The sequence below is a fragment of the Zootoca vivipara genome, chromosome 3 (genome assembly GCF_963506605.1).
Source record: "Zootoca vivipara chromosome 3, rZooViv1.1, whole genome shotgun sequence".
NCBI classification, from domain to species: domain Eukaryota; kingdom Metazoa; phylum Chordata; class Lepidosauria; order Squamata; family Lacertidae; genus Zootoca; species Zootoca vivipara.
In genome coordinates, this window is record NC_083278.1 from 7,279,385 (window position 1) to 7,306,451 (window position 27,067).

The following is a 27,067-nucleotide window of genomic DNA, read 5'->3' on the forward strand; positions in this document are numbered from 1 at the left end:
ATGAAGAACCATCACTTGATGAAGCAGTATAGCACATAAAAATCAGCATGATGAACCCGGGAGGAAACTAGTAAACTTTTGCATGTCTCGCTAATTTGAAGGCAGGTGTTGTTTTTAATGCACACAAAAGTCCAAATTTCATTTGAATTCTTAGATTTGAAATGACCACCAGGAGATAGCATTGGGGGATTCTGGTTTGTATCCAAAGATGCCACCATACAAGCAGTGCTAACCTCCTGTGTGCCGCTTCATGGGCATCTTGCTTCCCTCTTTTCTATGAACTGATTCCAAAGGATCAGTGGACCCTCCAATGGGGGGGTGCGGTAGACACTTTCAGTAATGCCCTATAGACAGAAAATTACTTTTTGCAATTATATATTGAATTTTGTAGATGCATCTTGTGATAATAGGACAGGTGCATTATACCTGCCCTTTAGAATGGCTTGCATTCTGATATATCATACTGAAGCTCTTACTCAGCTCTTACTCTTACTGCATTCAAGTGCTGTTAGTACAGTTGTGTAACACAGCAGCCTAAGAAACATCTGCACAATGCTTGATTTCCTATCACTTGCTAGTCAACACTAGGCTTTATCTCCTTGATAAAGGAGCTAGGAGCTAAATGTGTAAACCAGCTGAATATTTGAACCAACTCCATTGAAAAAGCCTTGTGTTTGAGGTGATATGTAATGTTCTTTCTGTGCATTCACTTGGTCTACTTAGAATAAAACTTAATTGAACACCACCCCATAATATTTTTAAACAATTAATTTAATGAGAAACAAACAAGTGTTTACGTCTGCTAAGAGAACCTTATAAATTCATTGCAATACTTTATAAAAGAGTGATATGTGCAACTTTAATCAAACACTAAAGGGGAGAGTATCTCTGCTACACAACACATGAAATAAAGTGGATTTAAAAGCATGTGCTTTCAACATGTAGTCTGATTCTTAGAACAAGACAAAGAATAGAAGAACTTACAATAGGAACAATGGAACTTGTTCAGAATGCAGTTTTGTTAGAGATAACACAATTAACAATGAGCCAAAAAGCACAAATAAGACAAATTCATTAGGTACCGCTTATACTGAAATTGAATTGTGGTTTGGATACAGAGTAAAGAATCATAGAACCATGCAGTTGGAAGAGACCGCGAGCATCTCAAGTATTTATAAAGAAAATTTACTGACTTCATAATTTGCATACATGATTCATTTCAAAATAGAAGAGTAAGAAGCTGCTGCTGCCATGTAAAATGTTAGTTACCAACTTTTTTAAAAACAAAAATGTGCATGATCCTGCACTGTTAACAGCAGCAGAACACACAGAAATTCAGCAGGACAACTTTTTCCACTGCTGTTAAAAGCAAAAAGTAAAAAAGGAACAGAACCTAAACATTTTCCTCCAACTTTGTGCTTAAACTATCCCACAACACAAAACTATCTAGGCATCCAGTCACAATTCACTTGTAGCATACATCTGAGCATAGCTGCCAAGTTTTCCCTTTTCTCGCGAGGAAGCCTATTCAGCATAAGGGAAAATCCCTTAAAAAAAAGGGATAACTTGGCAGCTATGCATCTGAGAAAAGAGCCACTGTACAAAACTATTCATTTTGCACATGCAGGGATTCATGGCAAAGCACTCCAAGGGCATGCTACAGATGCAAAACAGTATTCTGTGGTCACCCATAAAGCTCAACCCTTCCACAGGGCCAAATTTTTTTCTGCCAAGAGAGAGCGAAGACAAGGAATACTGCTGCCAAAGTGCATTGATTCAGTGAGACTTAACAACATGAGACCTGCAGCACAGGTGCTCGAGACACTCCCTCCTTTTCTCTCACAGGCCTGGACAAGGAAAATTATCCATACCTGGGAAAGGGGTGGGAAGAGAGGCCTGCTTTCTACCAGCGAGGATACAGTCACATTGTTCAGCCTGGAGTTTTGCTTTAGGGGCATGATAACATCTCACCCATACAGATGCGCTTGGTGTCTTCCAGCTCCCCCAACAACCTCATTTTATTTCACTCACTCGAAGTTTACAGTCCCAGGTAGCCTAACAGCGATATCAAAACCAAAGAAGCTGAAGGAAGCAGGATGGTAGCTTACCCTGGTTCAAAAGTACGCTGATGGTTACAAGAAGAAATGAGTTTAAAAACGCATGCAGTTTTTTCTTTCCTTAAGAAGTGCAGTGCCAGCTCTTGAAGCTGTTGCCACACTTTTCGCATCACCAGCCAACCAATGCTAAGTTCCCTTTGCTCTAGGCAACACCATTGTCTTCCCCTGCAAATCATGCACACCATGTAGAGAAGCTTCCCCTCAACATACACATTTGCAAAGGACACCTTACCTGCGTAAAATTGCTTCTTGGCAATATCTATCACAAACTGATAAAAACAAGACACTGTCTCATCCACCTGAACACAAACGAAACTTACCTTCAGACTCTTACAACGTTTTTAGATGTGTATGTATATACACACACACTTATAAGCTCATTGGTCTACATCAACTCTGTAAATGTACAATTTGATAGATTTTTAACACCTGTTTTATGTATGTGAGTACATTGCTTCTTTGGTTAACTGGAGCATCATGTGAGTTAACAGAAACAAATGTTTATTAAGATTCGGAGGTTCCGAACCATCTCCTGATCAGTAGTTAGATTTTAATGTAATTAAAACTTGAATAACATTTAAAACCATGGGACTAAAACACAGAGTAAATATTAAATAAGACGATAGATTGCATTAGTTAATTCATACCTTATTTCTTTTCTGTTAATCAATTAATTAAAATATTTATACCCCACCTTTCCAAGGGAAATACTCAAGGGGACTTAATGCATAAATTAATAAAAATTAAATTAAAATAAAACAAGTAGGAAAATAATGTAAATAAATAGATGCAGCAGTGGGAGAAGCAGTAGAAAATAATTCCACAGTCCACTTTAGAGAGACTTCCCGAGGAAGTCTTTGCTGCAAACCGGAACAGTGACAAAGACAAATAGAATCTCTTTAGGGAGGTAATTCCACAACCTCCCTAGGTGCTACAGCTGATTCAGCCCCACCTGCTATACTCCAAATGATGAACAGGGACCGTGTTCTTGAACCAAGTACTCCGGTAGGTATCAGAAAAGCTCACACCAGATAATAATCTACCCAGTGCATTTTAAACTCGGTCTACTGTGAGGATGGATTTATGCCTGTACAGGTGTTCCAATACATTTAGTATCACATCTAAAAATGACTTATGTGCTAGATCCATAAAGCACATAGTGTTAACTACACTGGTAGTGCATTACAAGAGCCACAATGTTCTGGCTTGCTAACACTCAACATGTATAGAGAGCATAAAAAGTAAGAATCTTGTAAATGAGACATCAACCACCTGCATATAGAAGTGTTTTTCATATGACAATCTCATGCTTTGACACCCAGCAGCCATTTCAAGGAGATAAAGCCTCCAGTAATTTATCTGAGCTGGGTTCATCAGGGCTTAGCCCTGGAGCCAATGTTCAGCTCCAGCAACAAGTCTGGGAATGTAAAGGTAATTGTAATGAAAACAACACATCTGCAGAATGTGTTTCTTCACCACTGAGCAGCAGCAACCGGTCTACAGACATCTTTGATTATAGCCTTAATTGGGTATTATACCCTCATGTCCCTGCCAGCCAAAGCCCCTTTCCATCCACACTTTTGGGGGTGGCCTGAAGAAGGAAGCATGCTACCCTGCTCTATGTATAGGCTTCACCCCCTATGTACAACCATGAGTTATTTGGGTTCTGTATCACAGGGAAAACCTACAACCCGACATATGGACCTCTCCTCTATGCATGGATGGCAGAGATCAGGATGGGACCAAGAAGCCTGGGCCTGCTCTCCTCTTGCACATTGTTATTTGGATGAGCAGACAGCGCCCAAACAGGGATCAGGTGTTAAGGGCTTGCAGGACCTACCGTACTGGAAAAGTTTCAACCCAGCACCCTGTCCCCAAGTTCACTGCAAAGGTCTTGGCTATGCTCTCTTCTGTCACACCGAGGCTGGAAGCGCCTGCTTGCTCTAAAGCTAAGCATGACATGTTAGCTCCACTCACCCCTTTCTTCTCCCAAGTGCCCTGGCCTGTATGTAGGATCTGGAGGTTGTGGCAAGTCCCTCTGGATTTAGCTGTTTTTAATTGTGTGCATGAAGTTTTCACTGTTGAAGAAAACCAATGCACCTCTGCTGCCACGCATGCCACCTTGCCTCTGTGATTGAAGGGGCCTGGGGCCACATGTCAGTGCGCCAGCCCCAAAGCATGATTACACCACACGTGCATGCCACCACAGATGTTGGGGGAGCTGGCTTTCTGATTTAGAATGGGGGGCTTGGCCCCCTTGCCCCCCCATACTTGACTGCTGCTGAACTCATGCTTCCCCCTACCCCACCGACCCGGTCCAAGAACGTATTCCCATCTTGCTCATTATTAGAGCTGATTATAGTTGAGTGGACAAGGGGATGGCTTTATGAGTTCTGTGAAGTTGCAAAAAAACTTCAATAGTTTCGAGAAAGTTTATTTGTTTGTAAACAAACAATCTACAGAACAGTGGATATTAACAAAACAGCATTATCCCATGAGATCATAAAACTGCTGATGGAGTGAACTCTAAACATATGTTCAGCATAGCTGCCAAGTTTTCCCTTTTCTCGCGAGGAAGCCTATTCAGCATAAGAGAAAATCCCTTAAAATAAGGGATAACTTGGCAGCTATGATGTTCAGTGAATCAGATATCCAAAAATATCCCCTTCTCTTTCTGCAGGTTTCAGCCAAGTCCCTCTGAATCAATGGAAGACAATGTTTGTGGAGGGCCTATCACACAGCATACGAAGCCAGAAAACTTTAGTTGTTAGAAGTACATTTGTTGTTTATCCAGATTTTCTGGATAACATCTAAAATACCTTTTAGATTCATCTACATACATGATACGTTAATGAAATGAGGCTACATGGAAGCAGATAGTAGATTAGAATGTGATTTAAAAAAAAACCAACAACAGATAAGAAAAACAAATAGATGATGGGAATATAAATAGCTGGTCTCTAGGCTCCCATCTTTAAAATTATGTAAACAGGGTGTGGGGGAAATGAATATATTAAAACACACTTAACATTAAAAGAAACTGAATAGCAATTAAGAATCGGAAGCTTAAAGTATGCCTGAACTAGAAGAAAAGCAGGAAGCAGAGAACTACTGGCTCAAAAGAACAAGTTTTAACACATTCTCTGCTGTGCATGTTGTTTGTTTTTCTAATCTTAGAAAATTAGGTGTGCAAGTCAAATCTGCCCCCAGGCAGCTTTAACTCCAGCGACCTGCCCTCATTCTGCAGAACACCCTGGGTCTTGCTGACCTTGCCAGTAACACAGGGGTCATATTTTCACATGGATGAACTGATCTTGAACAATTTCTCCAATGTATTAAGCACAAAACAGGCTTTTCTTCAACATCAAGCATGCATGACTTACCCTTGCACCTCTCCCCAACATAACACACGTTTTGGGAGGTAAGGGGTCAAGGACCCCCGCATACTACCTACTAGCACCAAGATACACATATGTCCTCTTTTGCAGTTTACCAGGATACGGATACAGAATGAGGTTGTTCTACATTCACTTTTATTTGTTTTTATTAGGCGTCACCTTCAACAAGCCAGGGTCAAAGTGCCATGTAAAGGTTGTTTGTTTCTATTTGCAGTAATTGATATGAGAAACTTGTGGCTGTGATAAATTATGTTTCATAGCACGATAGGAAAGAAAAGCCACTGGGGTGACACAATATTTAGTTGTTCCCTTTTTCAGCCAATTTTAAGAAGGGGTACATTCCAGGCCAATTCCCACTTTCTCATGAATTTCACAGAGAAGAACCATCACAATTTCTTCTGTAGTGTAGTATGTATAAAGACACCATTTTTATTTATTCATCTAAAATATTTGTAACCTACTCTCCATTGTTCGTACCATACAATCCCAAAGTGAGAAACGTAACAATACAATAAGCTATATTTCATATAAATGCAACTTAATGTAAGAAAATACAATATACTAACATCATAACTACATGAGCTGAACAAGGGGCACCACTGTAGTTAAATGTTAAATGTTAAATGTTTTTTACTATTGCAAGGTTAATCTGGAAGCTTCTGAAAACAACAGAGCAAACTGAGTATGTTCAGAATAGGCAACCTTGCATTTATTGAGTGGGGCAGCATTTAGATTTGTTTTTAACCTATTGCTAATGTTCCCTCAAGAGTATTTTACAGGTTGGATATCTTGTCATCTGAGCCCAAGCAGAATTGCTCCGCACAAGGGAAGGAACTTCAAGTGTCCTCTCCAACCCAAATGGCATATAGTGGATAGCAAATAAACTTTTTTTTTTTGTTCTTACCAGTAAATTCACTGGTTCAGATTCATATTTTACTACACCTGTATTACAGTCACCGATAAAAAATTGTCATGAAGTCCAATCCGCATTGCCAGAGCAAAATATGGACGTTTAGGTGACGTGAGGCTACTCTAATCCTGCCATTACAACACATACCAGTATCAGTTGGCCAGACTGGAATTATTTCTACTACAAATTGTTGTTGTTGTTGTTCCTATACCACCCTTCATCTGAAGAACACAGAGTGCTTTACAATATAAAAACACAACAATATACAACATAATAACAAACAACAACAATAAACACACACACACAACCCGGAGTTTTAAAAAGCCATAGTATTCATTATTTCTGTCTGACCTTCTAGAGCCCTTGTGCTATTCAGGGCAGCTTACAACAATTTACAATCCACAATCCATTTAAAAAGTAACAATTGCAGAGGACAGAGATAAAAATGATATCCACGAATTAAATTTGGTAGTCTAAAGCCTTCTGGAATAAGAATGTCTTCACCAGCCAGTAAAAGACAGTGTGGAATCTATCCACATTACACGGGGCGTTCCATTGTACTAGTGCAGCCACTGAGAAGGCCCCGTTTTTTATAGTAATCAATTGTAGCCCCCACCCGGGGGGGTGGGGGGTTCCAAGAAGGGCTTCTGATTTGGGGACATAAGCAGGATAGTAGTGGAGGAGGTTATAACCTCAGCTATCCTGGGTTCAAAGGGCTTTAAAAGCAACCACAACACATTGCATTGTGCCCCAGTGCAGTACACGAAAGGTAGAACATGGGTTTTATATAGGTACACACACACACACACACACACACACACACACACACACAAACACACACACACACACTTGCTGCATTTCAGACCTGCAGCTTCTGAAGGCTCTTTTAGGCAGAGCACTAGAAGAACCCTTTGGTACTTCAAAACTGATTTTTCAAGGGGAGTGCAACCCCATTAAAAATAGGTTGAATCCCAATTCCGGGAGCACATCTGTTCTGAGTCTCAGTTTCTTAGCCCTCGTGCAGCCCATTACCAGTCTCACTCTGGTCAGCAACCATGCTGCAGCATTCTGCAAGTTGCAGGTCAAGCACAATGGAAGCCCCATGAAGAATGCATTACAGTAATCCAGTACTGAAGGTCACACTTTCCTGGTTGGTCCAAGAATGGTCACAGTCATTATACCAGCCTTCTGGTGCTTCTATATGATGTCATGATGCTATATAGCCAATCAGATCTAGCTATGTGATGATATTACTGGAGGAAAACAAAGCCCTCCCACAGCCCTCACAAGGAATGGAGAAAGAGGCAAAAGGAAGCACACCCCTGTTGCCTGTGCATATAGATCATACTCCCTTACCATGCTGTGCTGGTGGTTTCATTGTTTATTAAAACTGCATGGTAATTTTCACCCTATTCTAGTTCTATTTAAATGATTATTTGAAGACAGAATGGAAATGGGAATCCACAGACTGGTTGCTTTGGTAACCAGGACTCATTCCTTCTTCTCTGGACACCTACTTTATAGTTTTGCAAACTTCTTCCCAAAAAAGGTGTGGAAATGTTCATGATGCATGCCTGCTCACTGTGGTTCAGCAGTAGTGATGCTGTGTCCCAGGCAGCCCCAAGAGATTGGAGCTTCCTCACGTTATTGAGGTGATGCAAAAACTTTTGTATGCTAACAAAGCAACAGAGGAATGGAATTTCCATATACTGTACAGTGGCACCTCGGTTTAAGAACAGCCCTGTTTACGAACTATTTGATATTCAAACTCCGCAAAACCGGACGTAGTGTTCCAGTTAGCGAACTTGACCTCGGTTTATGAACGGAAGCTGAACGGTGGAAGGGCACCGGCGGCAGGAGGCCTCATTAGGGAAAGCGCGCCTCGGTTTAAGAATGGCTTTGGTTTAAGAACGGACTTCCGGAACAGATTAAGTTCGTAAACCGAGGTACCACTGTAGTAATGAATGCAAAAGGCATAAGAACCATAGGAACTGGGCCTCAGTCCTTAATCCATCTTCATCAATGAGCATCACTGCCTAAACAAGGAAGAATCTATGGAGCTAATCTATGGAGCTCATTATGAAAGGGGGTGGGAACAGCTTCATTACACTATGTAACAGCTTTCCTGTTACCTAATTTTCAACATCTATAGCTACAAAAGGAAAAGAGGGAATCAGAAGTGTCCTTAAATATAACTGAACATAAACCCAGGTTCATTTCAGAGTGGAAGCAACTGTAATTATTATTTTAATGAAAGTTTTTTAAAGAGTGAGCATTTGATAGGTCACACAATGAAGCAGCACTTCTAAGTTTCTATGAAATGAATGAGTTCTAAAATGAAGTTAGCTGTGGCTTGATCATGCCAAGCAAAAACAAAGGGGGGGGGGGGTTGACAGGCTAAATTTTTTTAAAAAAAGCAGCTTACCAAAACACGTTGTGGATGAAGCAATGCTATTGAGTACAATAGGGTTGCTGTTGTTTTATTATTATTAAATGTATTGCCCACCCTTCACTAGCAGGTCCTAGTGTGGTTTACTATTTTAAATTCAGAATTAAAAACGGTTAAAACAAATTAGTCACAGGAATAGGGTGGGTCCTGAAAACACACATCTCAGGTGTTAACAGATTTTACACAAGCCTTCTCCAGGCCTCTTCAAGGTACCGTGCTATTAGTATACTAGTATATTTTCATCCTTTAAGAATATTTGTTAATTAAAATCTTTTGTGACATGACCAAGGTTTTATATCTGATCAACAGTAGAACTGGAAATGATTTTTTTTACTCTTACCCATTTTGGAGCATTCTTGCTAATCAACATGAGAAAAATAGTATTGCATTAAATATTTATATTACTTATAATATAGTGCATTATTTATGTACAAGCAGCATGTGTCTTATGTACGGCTGTGCACTTAAGTAAACCTGTAACTCACATACAATGAAACACTGTACACTGAAAACATGCATTTACAAGATTTCACTCACAAAAACATCAGAATCATTAAAGAACAAAACCGGACTTATATTTTACTTCCAAATTAAACAGTGCCTGAGCTTGAATAAATGAAAGCTAGCCAACTTGGGAATAAGAAAGTGTTCCCCCATATAAAGCAAGGGAATAATTTTATTTTCCTTTAACTTTTTAAAATAGCTTCTTAGTAGATAACCAGGGGTTGGTGTTGGGAAGTGGGTGCTAAACTAAATTTAGCATCCAGGAACAGGAAACTTTTAACATGGAAAGTTGAGGGTTAGGCTTTCTGTGGCAAGCAGTGAACTGGAGAGATAAAAATGTAATAGAAGTTGTTTAGGAATAGACATAATGAGCTTCCTGCCAAACTTAACTCGCAAGAGCATGTGCGCTACTGTGATATGAACCAACCATGTCATTTTGCTCTTATTTTTCTTAAGTGCATTTGTTCATAAAACCACAAAAAAAGTTGTGAAAGGAGTCAATAGAAGGCTTGTCACCTCTTGTTGCCAGATCTTTTATTCTATCAAACTATGTTATCAAGTGCTTTCATCAGTGAAGCTTTTAGGCTGTTTATTCACCTCTCTTTCTAAGCTGCCAGTGGTATCACATTACACTATTAAGCAAAAAAAACTATCTTAGAATACTGTCTCTGCATCAGTAGCTAAAACCAACACGATGCTTTTGAGCAAAACTTGAGCAAGTGATATTGTATAATTGCACTGTTGCACGCACATTACTGTCCTGTTAGCAGTAGTCATGCCATTTGCTAATTTTAATATAATCGTAAGATCAACACTGCTTACTTTGTCTTCCTTCCCTGCTTTTATCTCAGCTGCCCCTACCAAGCAGGTATCCATGTCAAAGCAGGACTCTTCAGCTGGGGGTTTGTTTGACCTAGGTCACTTAACGGTCAAGCTTTTCGCCAGTTGTTAACACAAAGCTTCCACTCGGCCCTCCAAAGCCTGCAACACAGCTTGCTCCATCTACAAACACTCTGCCCACATTGGGAAGATCCATCATTCTCTTCACTGTGAAGTGGTATCAGTGACAAATACACAAACGTTCCCTGGAGTAAAAACTCAAGTCTGGTGGCAGTGTAGAAAGGCATGTGCTCCCCACCACCCCACCCCGGTTTTTAAAAACATACCTTAAGAATTCCAAACGCAAAAGTCAACCCTTCAAAACTGTGCTACATCAATACACAATTTTAGAGCTGGCTTGCAGAAGGGGAATATTGTACACAATTCTAAAATTGTTTTGTCTCCCTAGAAGAGATGAATTTTTATTCAAATTGATTTTAATATTTACATACCAGCAAGAGAGAGAATTGTGCCACAAGTTGTTGGCTCCCATGGATGTCAATGAAATCCAAATCAAATTTAGCTGATTTTAACTACCAGTTTTTGAGATTTCTTTTACTTCATTATTTCATATACTGCCAGAATAGAAATTTAACTATTTCCCAGTCTTCTGTTATTTGGAACAGCAAAACCTCGGGTTACAAACGCTTCAGGTTACAAACACTTCAGGTTACAGACTCCACTAACCCAGAAGAATTACCTTGGGTTAAGAACTTTGCTTCAGGATGAGAACAGAAATTGTGTGGCAGCAGCAGGTGGCCCCATTAGCTAAAGTGGTACCTCAGGTTAAAAACAGTTTCAGATTAAGAAGGGACCTCTGGAACGAATTAAGTTCTTAACCAGAGGTACCACTGTACTTGAATATTATCAACAAGAGAACATATGGCAAACTAGCAATTTCATATTCATCCTCTTTCTAAGCTAAAATTAGCACAATTGTTTTGCAACAGTATTTAGGCCATCAAAAAATGTTTGGTATAGTTCTAATTTCACTCACAACTATCTCTTGCCATTTGACCTGAGCAACTATAGTTTTGCTGCAAACCCCAAACTCCTGGTTTTGCTACTGGTTTTTGCACCTCCAAGCACCACAGTGCTAGGATTAGGGTTAACTCTAAATGACATGGAGCAATTCACAATAGTTTTAATAACTTCGAACTATGTTGCTTAGGTTTTTTCTTTTTTCTTTTCTTTTCTTTCCATTTTTATTTTATTAATATTTTGTTTTATTTTATTATTTGAAGAGAGAGATGTTGGGATCTCCAGAGCACCCATGAGGGCTCAGGAGGAAATTGCCATTGAGAAAGGAGTATGGTGCAGCAGTCTGGGATACAAAATCCTGTCGATCACATGCTGCCAAGAAAATGTGGAGGGAATCTCAGAGACAAGACAAATAAAAGCGAAATACACAGAGAGCTTTAGGAGCAGTTGAGGGTGTGTGCACTGGGGAGAGGTTGCAGAGAGGCTCTTTTGAACATTCATCCTTTCCAGTCCTAGCTAGGACACATCCTCTTCATAAGTCTTTTTCCCCCTTCCTCTGTAAACCATGGGACATTTTTAGTCATGCTTGCAAAATGACAATATTTGCTTCCGCATGACTTCTCTTACCCCAGCCTCTCACTTTCCGGATAGCCTGGTGTCTCCTATATTCTATCATATCCAAGCAGAGAGCTCACATCTGCTCTCCAATACACAAGCTTCTTGTCATCTCACAGGAAAGGGAGGCAAATCTTGACAATTCTGGCAATAGTCAATACCAAGACAGTCCACCTCCCAACTTTCCAGAAGGTGTTAAGCACCCTTTCCCAAAGTATGCACCCTTGTTGTGAACGGCTACACAAGAGCTCCTTGCCAGTCAGAGCCCACCTGGGTCAAGAGCAAACATTTCCTCATCCCCTTGATTCCCCATCCTGCAACCAACTTTAGAAACTACCAATACTAGAGGTGGCCACTGAAAGCAATTTGCTATACTTGTGTGTGTATTGTAGGTTCAATACTGGTGCAATGTTTAATTTTTGTTTAGTTCATGTGTTCTTGTTTGTTTCTTCCCTAGTCCATTCTCTACATTCCTTTTAAATAAACTCTTTAATTTGATTTCTGGGATGCATTAGTTTCTGGGCCGAGGGTATGTTAATATCATCAAGGCTCACCTTCTCATCATAAGAAGAGAAAGGCAAATAAAAGAAAGGTAGATGAACAACATGTGGACACAATGATCCTCTGATGTGGTCTTTGCCTTAAATGCCCTGTTGCTTCAAATAGCAGCCCCCCCCCCAAGGTTTGCTTCATGGCCAATGCTCTTGTCTCTTACTACTGCAATGATATGTGGAACTGAAGTGCTGGGAAACTAAATTTTGTAGGACAGACAAAATTAATACCATATTTGTCATGAAGTCGAAAAGGTGTCACCTTGTGTGTTTCACATTTAAATGGAAAGGCAGAATGTAAGTGTTTTAATAAATCAAGAGTAAATAAATGCCATGTAGAATGAAGATAACCTGAGCACCCAAAGAGGTATTGCATTCCTATTATCCCAGCATCTCAGTCAAATGCCATTTTCAAAAGTTAGCCAAGAGAAATGCCACAAGAGCAATATTCTTTAATCGCATAAATACCCATAAAAAGACAAATCAAACACTGGCAAGTTGCCTAGTACTCATTTTCTACAGTTTTCTGTAGAAAAACAGAATATATATTATCATAGTAAACAATAAACCTAGTGCTGGCAGACAGTCATGGCTTGGCTGCAACTGTCTTGTACGCCAAATGGGCAAGCCTGCCAGGCCTACTTAGGTCCATGAACCAGAGGTTCTCCACTGCTGCCTTACCAGATACAACTCACAAAGATATGCCCTGGAAAAGACAAGGATGTGATCCAAGTGATAACAGATGCCAAGACGTCCTTTGTCCTGAAAGCAGTGCAGCCTTTACAGAATTCAGGAAAAGACTTACGAATCAATCTGCCCCTGTTGCTCCCTTCCAAAAGTACTAGCAAGTCCTGTCCTCAAGCCCCATCCTCACTAAAAGGTGACTTCTGCAAGTGCTCCCCCACTTTGCCAGCTCCAGTGGCTGAGAAGAGTTAATTGCATTCCCAGGAGGAGGGGTTTGCATGCATTCAAGCAAGCAGTAGCTGAACTCCAGACCACCAAGCAAATAGGAACCAGTTTAGGAATACCTGCTGCTCAAAGATTATCTCTCATGTTTTAAACACATTGTATTTTCTCATTATAAAGGGAAACATTTATCTGTGCACCTGCTATTGAAACAAATCTGAAATGAGGAAGCCTGGAAATTACTTACAGCATATAATAAAACATTAATCCGTCTTCCCGGATTTTATTTATGTATTGCGTATAATCTTCCAGAGAAACTTTGCAAACAGGACAGGAATGCATGTTTGGAGAGATACGGAAGTCATAAAAAGGGAAGTCCTTTCTTTTCCCACAGTCTAAATGAAAGTGAACTATTTCCTCAGTATACTATGTTAATCGTAGGACACCAACCATATGCTGTTTCCCACAGCAATGTGGTATTTTCCTCTGGGAATAAAACATTTCCCTTAAAATAATCATTTATAGCTCTTATCAGCAAAAGAGCAATAGAGTCCTCAAGTCCAATACTGTGTGTGTGTGTGTGTGTGTGTGTGTGTGGAGTCAAGGTCAACAAGTACTTGCATTTTTGTTTATCTTTAGCTGCAATTGCTACTGACATTCAATTGGGTAATAAACATAAAGACTGTCAAATGCTCTCAGCAAACAGGTGATCCAAAAGCTATCACAGAGAAAGAAGCTGCTGCCAAGTAATCAAACAATCCTGTTGCAACTATTATGATTTAAACACATTCATTTATAGGAGAAATCACCTGTCAAATCTGAATGAATATTATCAAACCATTCCCACCACTGGGATAAGGGAGGTGAGAAAAGACAAGTTGTGCCTGTTCTCAGGTTTCTGGCCAACAAATCCAACCTATCATTATAATCCCACACACACAAAAGAGGAAATGGGAGTACACCCAGTTTCTAGGTTTGGGGGACACTTCAAATTGGATAGTTAGTGGCAAATCATAGGGTGTTTTTTTCTTTTTCTTTTTTACTAATGGGGGATGGAAGAAATAGATAATTACAACCCTGTATAACTATAGCACATATAACAATTATTAATTGTCATTCCAAAATTGCACTTATTTGTTTATTACATTTTATCTCACCATTCTTTCAATGAGACATAAAAGCTCCTCCTGAACTCCCATTTTATCCTCAGTTAGGCTTAGAGATAGTGGCCAGTCCAAGGTTGCTCAGTAAACTTTGGGGCTCAAAGAGGACTTGGATATGGGTTTCACCCAGCACGAGTCCAGTACTCTCTGACCACTATAGCACACTGGCTCTCTTGATCATTTTAATCACTTTAGTACACGTAGCGTCATTTTTCAAAAATAAACTTTGATCAGAAACGGCATGTCAAGAAGCTGCCTATAAATGAGGGTTAAAGATTTATGTTGCAATCTGCTATCAGTTACTCGACTGTCCTACAGACTTCAGTGGGATTTATGCATGAGTGGCTGGGTACAGGATTACAGCCTGAGTAATAAAACTGCATGTTAAAATGAAAGTTAGCATCAAATTATGAGGAGTACGGTAGGCTATATCCTCCTTCAGTGAAAAGCAAGTTTTCTAAGGATATGTCTGGGCTCTGAGTTTTAATTTCCTTCTAACTGGGGAAGTCTCTGATTACTCTACTTATGGTACACAAGCCTCTGGTGTCCTCTTCTTCCAAATGCTTTGGGGGGGGGGTTAAGTACGGTACTAGAAATGCATCCTGGTCCCACACAAGCCAGAAGCAGTGGCCCAATGAAATTCAATGCAGTTTTTAAGCTAGATAACCATTCCAGCACCCTGGGGAAATTAGGGTCAAATAAGACATGATGTGGCAGATACTGTACAGGTTTTTCCCCCTCATCTGTGCCCCATTCAAATATAAAGCTGGGTGGGAAGTGGAGTAGTAATGCATGAGCAGTAAAATGGATACACTGGAATGAATGTTCCTAGCATTCCCGATCTATACTCAGTCTAGGTCCAAAACACTTTCCCCAATTCCTAGTTCACTTCCGCTTTGGAGCCAGGAAGAAAGAAATATGTCCAGAACAACAGACAGCAGCAAGGAGATCTCAGCAACACACACACACACCTTTGTTATATGTGAATGAGACCGGAACGCTGACCCCATATCTGGGTTTGGCCTGTGGTTAACCAGCTGAAAGCACTAATATTTCATATTCTTTCTACGCATCCCACATCAGCAGTGGATTCAAGCTAGTTCAGTTAGTTTTGCTACTTATTCAAATTGTGATTGCATACAAGAGGAAATACGGCAAATCATTTAATTAAGAATACTGGCTTAAAACTAATTTCTAACTGGCCAAAAGCCATTGATGTAAAACTGTGCAAAACAGGGGAAAAAACATGTTTTTAAAAATCGCAGTAGATGCTGGCAAACTGGAGACATAAAAAAAAAAACACCTCAGTTTGAACCAGTTTTTGAAAGGCCTTTATAAGTGGAGACACACATACTGTTCGGTAGTCATGGGAATTCCACCAGAAAGGAACCAAGATAGAAGAAGCCTGGCCCTTAATCCTCCAGAATTATGTATTTACTGCAGTTAAATCCTTCCACTGTTCCAAAGAAATTGAGGTAGTGTGCATAGTTCACACACACACACACACACACACACACACACCCCTACGCAGTGCTTTCTTTCTTGAAAAATAGGTGCCAGTACTCACCATGAAGTTGTTACAATAAGTCTCACACTTTTTTTAACAACAAAGAGGTGCCACTACTGCATGCCCAAAGAAAAAGCACTGCACCTACCTACACAACAACTCTGCAAAATGGTGAAGCTGAGAGGTTAGTGACTGACCCGAGGTAACCAACCCAATGAGCTCCATCTCTACCAGTAGTCCTGCACTCTGATTCAGAGAGCAGGTTATATCTAAGCTCTTTAGGCGCACATAACCCTGAAAACATTCCTTCCACAAAGCAACCCAAAACTTCAATTTCTGATCTAAGCAAAAGTGGAAGGCCATTTTTCTTAATTCAAAAGCATTTCTGGGAGTTTGTGCTTTGTAGATATGAAACAGAGTCCAAGGGCCATTCTTATGAAACTCTGATATCAACATCAGAACATGTGGCCTTTTGTCCTTGCTCCACATTATCCAATTTCGTAAGGCCACGAACCACTGTACTCTGTTACGCGCTGCAGTCTAAGCTTTCCTCTCTTGATTGGAGATTCTCTATCAAAGCGGCTATTTTTACAACCTAGCCAATCCTTGTCTCCATAAGAATGAAACTTTCCTACATATGGGTCTTTGGACTACAATTCCCATCTTCCCTGACCACTGGTCCTGTTAGCTAGGGATCATGGGAGTTGTAGGCCAAAACATCTGGAGGGCCGCAGTTTGGGGATGCCTGCTGTACCTCAATTTGTATTTAATTCTCCACTGAGGGTGAGGCTTTCTAATCTTGGTAAAACTCTGTAATGGTTTTGGAGTCTATAAGGATGGACCTGAAAAACAAGTTATTAGCTACATTTAGGAATCCAGATAGGCCATTAAAGGGCAGTGGGGAAAAAGGGAGGCTAATTAGTTTACAGCTATACTGCCCACAACTGAAGAGAAAGGAACAAAGCTAGCAAGTGTTTAGTGTTGCTGTACAGATTTTGAAAAGTGAAAGAGTCATTTTGGAACTGTAGAAAATCATTTCAGTTTTGGGTCTGAATAATAACCGTATACACGAACAAACAAATAATTTTAATTATTGTTGTTATGCTAAACATACAAAAATGAAGGTAATATTTACACAATATAGTGCAAGACATGCAATTACACAGAGAAATGTAACTGCTGGTGAAAGTAAGGTACATTAAGGTAAATGTGATTAAGAACATAATCTTCACATTCCTAAAACTTTTGGGGGGGGGAATCCTTGGGTAAATAAAACACGAGAATACAGGTAAGATTATAAATCACCTCAAACTTTTCAAACTTTTCGAAAAGTACTCCAGCACACATGTCAAGAAACTGCTGTATCAGCTACTGTATAAGATACTTTAAAGCAAAATATTAGCTGGATATTTAGAAGAAAGTGCAGTTTTAGAGACAGTACTCAAATCTATTAATATATTTAAAACATAAAAGAAAGCTCTTAGATGCAGCTGAAGACACACAATATATAAATAATCAGAAAACAGAACAACCCACTGCTGACTGATGCTCTGTCTTTTTCAATTGAGGGTCACATCCAGCCAAGCCAGTCGTATGATAATGGCATCAGCAAAGGTCAATCAAAGACAAGCTGAAGCTTCCACTCTCTGGCTGACCTTCGGAGCTTGTGACAAATTGCTATCAGTCAATGTCAACTAATGACAGAAGCTCTTTGGCTAATCAATTGTTCTAAAAATGATCAAGAAAACTACTCACAGGACAGCTCATTTTCACATCAATGCCTATGAAGTATGAAAAGCTCATTTTTTGAGTTTTTAATAAGCTCATAAGTAAAGCAGTTACTTGGTAACAGGGGTCACCTTACTGAAAAGACAGTACCTTTGTCTGCCTTTTACATATCTTTTTTATTACCATATTATAGTAAAAATATGCCATGCTATTACGGTGCCAGAGGGCTACATAATAAAGTAGGTAACACTTCATACATTTTGAAATAAATACTTCTATTTTCTAAGGACCTCTGTTTGGATGTAAGTATTTGGTTATATATTTCCAAGTATTTCCAAGCAATAATCTCATCAAATAAATAGTATGCCTGATTATTATGCAGATGGACTTCACTAGGTGACCTCCAGAATCAAGTGATTCGTGCAGGTGCTAAAACTATTGTAGCTCTGGTTTTTATTTTGAAAATGCGCTTATTTGCATTAATTACAATTATTGCGGAAATGTAAATTCAAACTTGAGCAGGCCGCAATAGAAAATCACATAGACACAGACACTACTGTACTTCAAAACTACCCTTGATGTATTATCCGCCTTGCTATGGAATATTCCCTAACAGCAAGACTAAGCACAGCTTATAGTAAAGAAGTCCTTCCCACACTATTCTTAGAAACACTCAAATGCCATCATTTTCAGCCATCTCTTAAAAAGGATCATCCTTTTAATTTCCATTTACACATTAAATATTGCCAGAACAACAATGATGCTTCCATGTAGTCTAAGGACTTGAGAACTGTATCCACAACTATGTCTTGCTTTTCTCTAGTCTCTGAAGAGTGTTAAATACGTTTTAGGGCATCACACTACAAAAGTCTCTTGAGAAATAGCACAGTGTGAACAAATACACATCATTCAAACTACTTGGATCTACAAAGCATCAATTTGGGGGAGAAAGAGAGGGGAACGTGGGATTAAATGCAAGTTTTAAAATCTTAATATTTCAGTCTGAAGCAAAACATCTGCATTATTTGGGGGCGGGGGTCTCTATAGATTAGCTAAACAAAAACCTGTTATGTTCTTTAGGGAAAACTGCAAAATGACCGCAGTTTCAGATTACATCTTAAAAAACTGAACTGCTACGGTAGTTTCTCAAATTAAAATATCTTCTGTGGCCTCAACCACTCTCAAGTTGTCCATAGGAAAGAAATAAAGGAGGAAGGGCAACACTTAAGCTGAGCCATAATTGGAAGTATGTGAAAAATGAAGTGTCAGTTCGGTCAATAAAGGGTAAAGGTCAAGGGGAACTGCAGCCCAAACTCTGTGCGAAATCTGCTCATTAAGACATCCAATCAGAGGGCTCCTTCCTACCTATCCCATTAGTCATCAGATATCTGACTGCTTCCAATGGCTGGGTCTGTGCTGTTATTACTTTTCTTCTTCATGTAAAAAGGCGAGCTGGTGTATAAACCGTTGCTCAGTCATCTGGAACATAATGTGGCCCTTCCCCCGCTCCTTCACCCAGCTCTGCTAGCCAGCTTTGCAGCCTCGAAAAAACTGCCTTGAGATTCTCTTCAATAATAAATGGAACTGCCTTTTGCCAATAGGTTGGCTGAACTCTTCTACAAAAGGCAGGAAAGCATTGCAAGTATTGATACTGTTTCCATGAGAAGAAAACCTCACTTCCTACCTTAAAAGGACAACTTTTTTTTTTTAATCACGATCACAGGACAATTAAAACAGGGCCCTGGACACAGAAAGTCTAGGCTCAGGGTTTGCTTTTTTAAAAAAAACAAATTCAATTTTCAAATAAAGCCATGATAGAGTTAAGTGAAATCTACTGATTTCAATAGGAGTAATTTAAGGCATGAATTAGCATTCTCTCTCTCTCTCTCTCTCTCTCTCTCTCTCTCTCTCTCTCTCTCTCTCTCTCTCTCTCTCACACACACACACACACACACACACACACACACTCCTACTGAAATCACACTTGACACCTTTGCTCAAAAAGTAGGGAGCAGAAAACAAAGAAGTGGAGACTCCTAAAAAGTTTTCCAAGAGAAGCAGATTCCCACCCCACCCCTTCTATCCTTCCTTTCCACACACACTTCCTGGCCATGACAAAAGCTCTGAGGTAGCTGTTGAAGTGAGGAGGAATTAAAGAACCTTTTAATGAGGGTGAAAGAGGAGAGTGCAATATATGGTCTGAAGCTCAACATCAAAAAAACTAAGATCATGGCCACTGATCCCATCACCTCTTGGCATAGCTGCCAAGTCCCGGTTAGAAAAATACGGGATCAGCAGCGCCGGCACCGGAAGTCGCTTCTACGCATGTCCAGACATGCGTAGAAGCAATTTCCGGTGCCCAGACATGGGCAGAGCGGCACCGGAAGAAATCTAGGGGAATTATGGGATATTTCGCCATTCGGGATGTCAGCGGGAAACAGCTTTTAAAACGGGGGTTTCCCGGGGAAAACGGGAGACTTGGCAGCTATGCCTCCTGGCAAATCGAAGGGGAAGAAATGGAGGCAGTGAGAGATTTTACTTTCTTGGGCTCCATGATCAGTGCAAATGGTGACAGCAGTCACGAAATTAAAAGACACCTGCTTCTTGGGAGAAAAGCAATGACAAACCTAGACAACATCTTAAAAAGCAGAGACATCACCTTGCCGACAAAGGTCCGTATAATTAAAGCTATAGTTTTCCCAGTAGTTATGTACAGAAGTGAGAGCTGGACCATATAGAAGGCTAATCGCCGAAGAATTGATGCTTTTGAATTATGGTGCTGGAGGAGACTCTTGAGAGTCCCATGGACTGCAAGAAGATCAAACCTATCCATTCTTAAGGAAATCAGCCCTGAGTGCTCACTGGAAGGACAAATCGTGAAGCTGAGGCTCCAATACTTTGGCCACCTCATGAGAAGAGAAGACTCCCTGGAAAAGACCCTGATGTTGGGAAAGAAGGAGGGCACAAGGAGAAGGGGATGACAGAGGAAGAGATGGTTGGACAGTGTTCTCGAAGCCACCAACATGAGTCTGCCCAAACTGCAGGAGGCAGTGGAAAACAGGAATGCCTGGCATGCTCTGGTCCATGGGGTCACGAAGGGTCGGACACGACTAAACAACAACAAAGCTGTTGAAGTCATTTTGTTGGAGCCAGAAAGCAAGCACCCAACTTGGGAAGAGAGATGGTGGCTGGAACTTGGCCCCGCAGAGCTTGCATTGGTGACCTCTACTGCAGCTGACGCTTTGCTTCAAAACCACACTGCTCACCTCACATCCTTGCTCCCAGGCTCAAGCAGACTGACTAGCTCTCCATTCTCTGTAGTGGCTTTGAGGATGGATGGAAGGGCAGCTGTCTGAGCTTTCTGCCCCTTGCTTTGGTCCTGAAGTCATGGCAAGTGGGTTGCCTTGGGCTTAAGCCAGAAGATGAACACAGCTTGTCTAGTTTCTTCTCTGAGCCCAATACAAGCCCCTCCACAGGTTTGAAAGGGAAAGAGATTAAATCAGTTGCCCCTGCTCAGAAGATGTATGCTTGCGGCCAAGTGGATTCCCCCCCCCCTCCACATCCCCTGCAGTTTCAGAAGAGGACCTCGGGGAGCTGCAGTGAGTAGAGAGATGGGAAAGTCCTGTTGTGTGAGTTCCACGCAGACTACTCTGGATCCAAGAATATTATTACATATTACTTTTTTATTACATATTACTTTTTCATAATTAAAAAAACCACCCATTTTTATTGGATGTCAGGTTTGCAAAATGCCACACATTGTGCATGAAAGCAACTACTCTAACTCATGCAAGAAGGAAAAGCTTTCTTGCTACACAGAGACTGGGCAAGTAATGAAATTCCCGCCCCATACAAAAAAGACCAGGGAGAATACCGCAGTTCACTCCATGGTTGCCATGGCTGCTTTATTCCCCCTCCCATCAAGTTTACTTTCCTATATACACAAGGTCTACCTCAGCCTCCATGAACACACAGCTGGCCTAGACCTGCTTTTAATTATTTTGTCTTCTTAATTATAAACACAGAGATAGAAACACAGCACAACACTGATGTAGAGTTACAGCATGGGCTCCCTGAATGAGCTCTGTACTGTGATAATTCACAGTTACTAGAAAAATAGTTGCTTATGGGGACCATGGCTATATGTACACACTCCATTTACTCTGTATCCAGTGCACTCTCACAATTAGTGTGGGAAGTGGTCTACATACAACATTAGCCACCATTCAGACATTTAGAAAACACCTAAAGGCAGCCCTGTTTAGGGAAGTTTTTAATCTGTGATATTTTGGTGTATTTTGGTGTTTGATGGAAGCCGCCCAGAGTGGCCGGGGAAGCCCAGCCAGATGGGCAGGGTATAAATAGTAAATAATAATAATAATAATAATTCATCTATATCCTGTATCTACCCTGTCATTTCTTATAAAATGCTGTGTTTTTCTCCAAACTAGCTTTGATCCAAATTGAGAAAAAGAACAACCTGACTGCATTTTAAGCCAGCAATTGTGTACACAGCCTATTTTAGTAAAGGCGTTATTCCTATTTAATGCTAAAAGGCTTCTTTATAAGCCTTCTGCCAAGGTAGACTAACCTCTACTAAGTCATTAAAGCTTACTCTTTACAACAGGCTTCCTCAACCTCGGCCCTCCAGATGTTTTGGCCTACAACTCCCATGATCCCTAGCTAGCAGGACCAGTGGTCAGGGGTGATGGGCACTGTAGTCTCAAAACATCTGGAGGGCCGAGGTTGAGGAAGCTTGCTTTACAACATACACCTTACCATAGAAGGCATTGCCATAACTGATCTATCAGGAATATTCACAGCAGGAAAGAGGTGAACTTATATATGTCTGCTTATATAATTAAGGGGTTCTATGATCATTGAGGAATTTGGGGTCAACAACTGGCCTATGCAACTGGCAAAGCTCCAAAAATATCCTCAAAGTCTTCCAGATTCCAGAGACAGTGATGGAGAGAAAGAGATGCCAGAAAGCACCATAAACACCCACCTTGTTCTCTTATAATGGCAATGATGCCCACCTGAGAGGTGCTGGAACTGAGTTCCAGCGAGTTCCAGATCAAAGAAGCCCTGGGGAGAACCACACTTGCCTCTACCTCCGTACCCCTCTACCCTGATCCAGACTCTTGCTTTTGGGTGGTCAGTTTTCCTGACTACAGCCCTGCTATCATCAGAACCAGTTCAGAATGGAATTCAGCACTTGCTCAGAACTTTGTGAGAAAATCCAGATCAGTTCTGTAGAAGGAAAACCAGTAGTGGATTTTGTCTAGGGAAAATTAAAACAATCTCAACTTGTTACCTTGTTCAGGATTACCATACAAGATTTTATGTGTGAATGACATACATATTTCAGTTAACTGAAACTGAAATGTCAAACCACAAATTTTCAAAGGTACCCAAAGAGGTAATCAATTTACCCCACTAAATGGATTTGGATGCAGTAGAAGTGTGCCATCTCTCAGCTCTGCCATCAGGGGACCTCCACCGTTGTGGGAGTCCCTGCTGTTCTCCCAAAAGTGTGGGTGGAAGCAAATGAGGTGTTTCTGGAGATGGGATTGAGCTGGAACAGCCAAGGATCTGCTGGATCCTCAGCCAGCCCAGCTACTGGTGATGGGCCTGATCCAGACCTCTCTCCCATGCCATCCTGGAACTGGTGCAACAAAAAAATGAACCAGGGGTTGGGATTACTTCATTAGGAGTCACAGTGTCTCCATGGAAATGAATTGGAGAAAGCTGCGCAATGCGCTGGGGCACTCCCTAGCATAAATCCCATTAAAGTGAATGGGTGCTACACAGCTGCAGAAACACGCAGGAAAATTTCCAAGTGGATCCCTTCCCTCTTTGGATACCCTGCAACAGTTCTCTGAGAACAGACTTATTCCCAAAGCAACCCACATTCTCATCTCCATTCCCACCTGCCGAAAAAAATCACAGTCATCTCCAGCAGCCATCTTTCGATTTTATGTTGATTAGAGAAATGGGGAAGGTTTAGCCTTGTGTTCCTATTCATGATGAGCCTGTTGTTTTACAGCCATTTATGTTAAAAAAATAAATAAATTTGTGGAAATACCTCAGAAGTGTCAGCACACCTAAACTACTGTGAACTGCAACACACATATGAAGAAATACTTGAAAGAGAAAAGGCCCCTTAAATTTATGTTGCATATCATTTTCCAGTAAAAGTCAGAGGTCAGAAGGTTGCCAGTTTCTGCTTCAGCTCTTCAAGAGTTTACCATACCAGGCCACATTTTTACTAGGCTTTACTTGTGGTGATGTCAGCAACTTTTATTTAAACAATAAAGTGGTTTGAATGCTTAAAAGGCCATATGAAGATATTGGTCACAATTTAAGCCTGAATCCTTACATGTGGACACACACAAAAAATAGAACGCTACTTTAGTTTAAAAACTAATCTAGTTTTTTAAAAAACCTAATCTAATTAAATGTAGGATTTTGCATTGCAATTCTAATGAGTCCTATTAAACCTACCTCCCTACCCCTTTTTTGAACACACAATTCCTTTGTTGTCCAACAGAACTTGAATGAACCGGGATCATAAAACTACATTTTAAAAGTTTATACCTATTGTAGGTTCAGAGTCTACTTCAATAAAAGAATTCTCTTTATATTCAGATTAAGGGTCCTTTTGAAATTTTAATTGCATTTAATTAACATGAAATTTGTTGCAGTTGGTCTTTGCTAATGTAAAAAAAATTTTTTTAGAGTTTTTCACACATTGTCTTTTTTTAAAAAGACAGTACTGATTGATGTCACACATCCTATACACAAACAGACAAAGCAAGAAAACTAAGCCCCAGCTCTTTCTTCATCAGTGAATTAATTGTGGGTTAAAAAAAAACTGTAAATGAATTTGGCATTCTGGCAAATTGGCAGAATATGGGAAGTACGGGCAGCAGATATACAAGTATAACTGGAACAAGTGTAGTCTATGTTTAATATTTTTTGTGCACTATACCTCAATTAAGTTCACTAAAACATTCAAATATAGCTCTGTCCCTTCTCCTTCAGGAACCTCTGTCACCTATCAATTTGTCCTCTAGCTGGGCCAAGATCAACAAGTGGTGGATCACCCTCTCGGCTAAGCTGGGTCACTCAGGGCTACACTGCAAAACATGTTTTTTGTTTAGGGGTCTGTCCGTCCATCCATCCGTCCCCATCCCCCCCAATACACAATTGGAAATGTTGGCACAATGTGCGGGAATAGGAAAAAACAGGAGTAGAAAAATGGACATACATGGTAAAAAAAAAAATTATGTGGATTCCATGCTGCACAAATGACATAAAATGGGGTCCAGGAGCTAAAAAGGCTGAAGACTACACTAGTTTGTGTTGTAGTTTCTAAAAGAAAACAATGCCAAAACTTCGGCAGTATGTAATTTGAGCATCAACTATTGATGTGAATTGAGAACTAAGACTGCAATTATGTTCCGGCAGCGGGTCTTCTCGGTAGTCACGCCCGCCCTGTGGAACTCCCTCCCATCAGATGGCAAGGAAATAAACAACCACCTGACTTTTAGAAGACATCTGAACCCAGCCCTTTATATGCTTGATGTTATACTGTGTTTGATGTTTTACTTTGCTGGAAGCTGCCCAGAGTGGCTGAGGCAACCCAGTCAGATGGGCAGAATATAGGTAAAGGACCCCTGGACAGTTAATGCCAGGCATAGATGCCTATGGGGTGTGGCCCTCATCTCACTTCAGGCCGAGGGAGCCTGTGTTTGTCCACAGACAGCTTTCCGGGTCATGTGGCCAGCAGGATTCAGCTGCTTCTAGCGCAACAGGACACCGTGCCGGAAACCAGAGCCGTTTACCTTCCCACCACAGCAGTGCCTAATATATCAACTTGCACTGGTATGCTTTCGAACTGCTAGGTTGGCATGAGCTGGGACAGAGCAACTGGAACTCACCCCGTCGCGGGGATTCGAACCGCTGACCTTCCAATCGGCAAGCCCAAGAGGCTCAGTGCTTTAGGCCACAGCGCCACCTGCGTCCCTGGGCAGCATTTCCTATATAATAAAGTGCAAGTGTCTCTGCGTCCAGTCCGTGTGTCCGTGGGATTGCGCTACTGCGCATGTGCCCCACGGACAGCCGTTGGGACTTGGAGCGCAGACACACTTCGGAGAGGGGAGCTTGGCGCCCGCTCGGCCCAGCAGGGAGACGAGCCAGGGTAAGGTGGCAAGGCGGGCACGAGGACCGCCCATTCCCCTTCGCCGGGTGCTGCTGCTGCTTCTTCTTTGTAGGCCCTGACGGGAGAGGCGGGCCCAGCCTCCTCAGGGCATGGCTCGGCGGCTCATCCATGCAAGGAGCAACACCGGTGGGAGAGAGAATGAGGCGGGCAGGCCGCTGCGGCGCTCGAGCCGGGCTGAGGTAGGAGGTCCGGGAAGGGAATTCGTAGGGCCGCTTGCTGGCCTCAGTGGATGAGGAAAGAAATCAAGGCCTTCTCCTAACTCCCACCCCATCAAGTCAGTTCTATCCATTGGGACTTGGAGCGCAGACCCGCCACTTCATCAGCTCTGTGCATGTCCCCGAGGTTGCTAGAGCAACAGGTCTCCTCTAGCACCTGTTATTTTAACGGGCTTCATGATACTAGTAAATAATAATTGTTGTTGTTATTGTTTTCACCAGGAAGAAAACGTCACTGAAGTCAATTGGACTTCTGATTAGACATGTATAGGACTGAACTGTAAGGCTACTAACTTGCCTGACTGGAAGACAATAATGAAACACATCATGAAACAGCACTGTACGTACTGCTTAATGTTATCATCACTGCATAACTATAGAGGGCAATGCTGAGGTCAGGACTGTGTAGCTGCACTGGTGGAAGCACTAGATATGCTCTGCTGGGGTGTCCATGCATTCAGTGCTCTGCTCTGCTGCATTCCAGTGCCAGGATGGCAGCTCCACCTCACTATGCCAACTGCTACTCTCAGCAAGGCAACAAAAAGGCACATATTGACCACGTTCAGTTCCCTAGTTTGAAGATGATGCAGCTTAGGCCCAAACTGCCTTTGTTACCGAAACCACAAACTTTGATCATGGCCTTAAACCATACACTGTGGCCTTCTCTAGTCTTAACATCTGTAGGACTAGAAAGAACCACCACCCAGAAGCTCCACTAGATAGGCACCTGCTGCTCAAGGCCTGCTTGTATGGAAAATCAAGGATGGTCATTTATCCTTACGCACCGAAGGAAGACATGCTGTCAACATCAGAACCCCGCCTCAGTATTCACGTCTATTATATATATGAAGCACTTATTTAATGCCAGCATATTGGAGCGATGATGCCCCACAATCAGACAGGATTCAAAGCATGAT

General features: G+C 41.2%; 1 protein-coding gene and 1 long non-coding RNA gene across 2 annotated transcripts in view; both read right to left on the reverse strand.

The window, feature by feature from the left end:
* The window catches only part of MEIS1 (Meis homeobox 1), a 150,764-nt gene that overhangs the window by 83,429 nt on the left and 40,268 nt on the right, over positions 1–27,067 (reverse strand).
* LOC132591875 (uncharacterized) lies at positions 5,838–27,067 on the reverse strand. Its single transcript, XR_009557286.1, has 2 exons — positions 22,477–27,067; positions 5,838–22,346 (listed from the first exon to the last, which is right to left on the reverse strand). It is a non-coding gene; the product is annotated as an uncharacterized LOC132591875 (long non-coding RNA).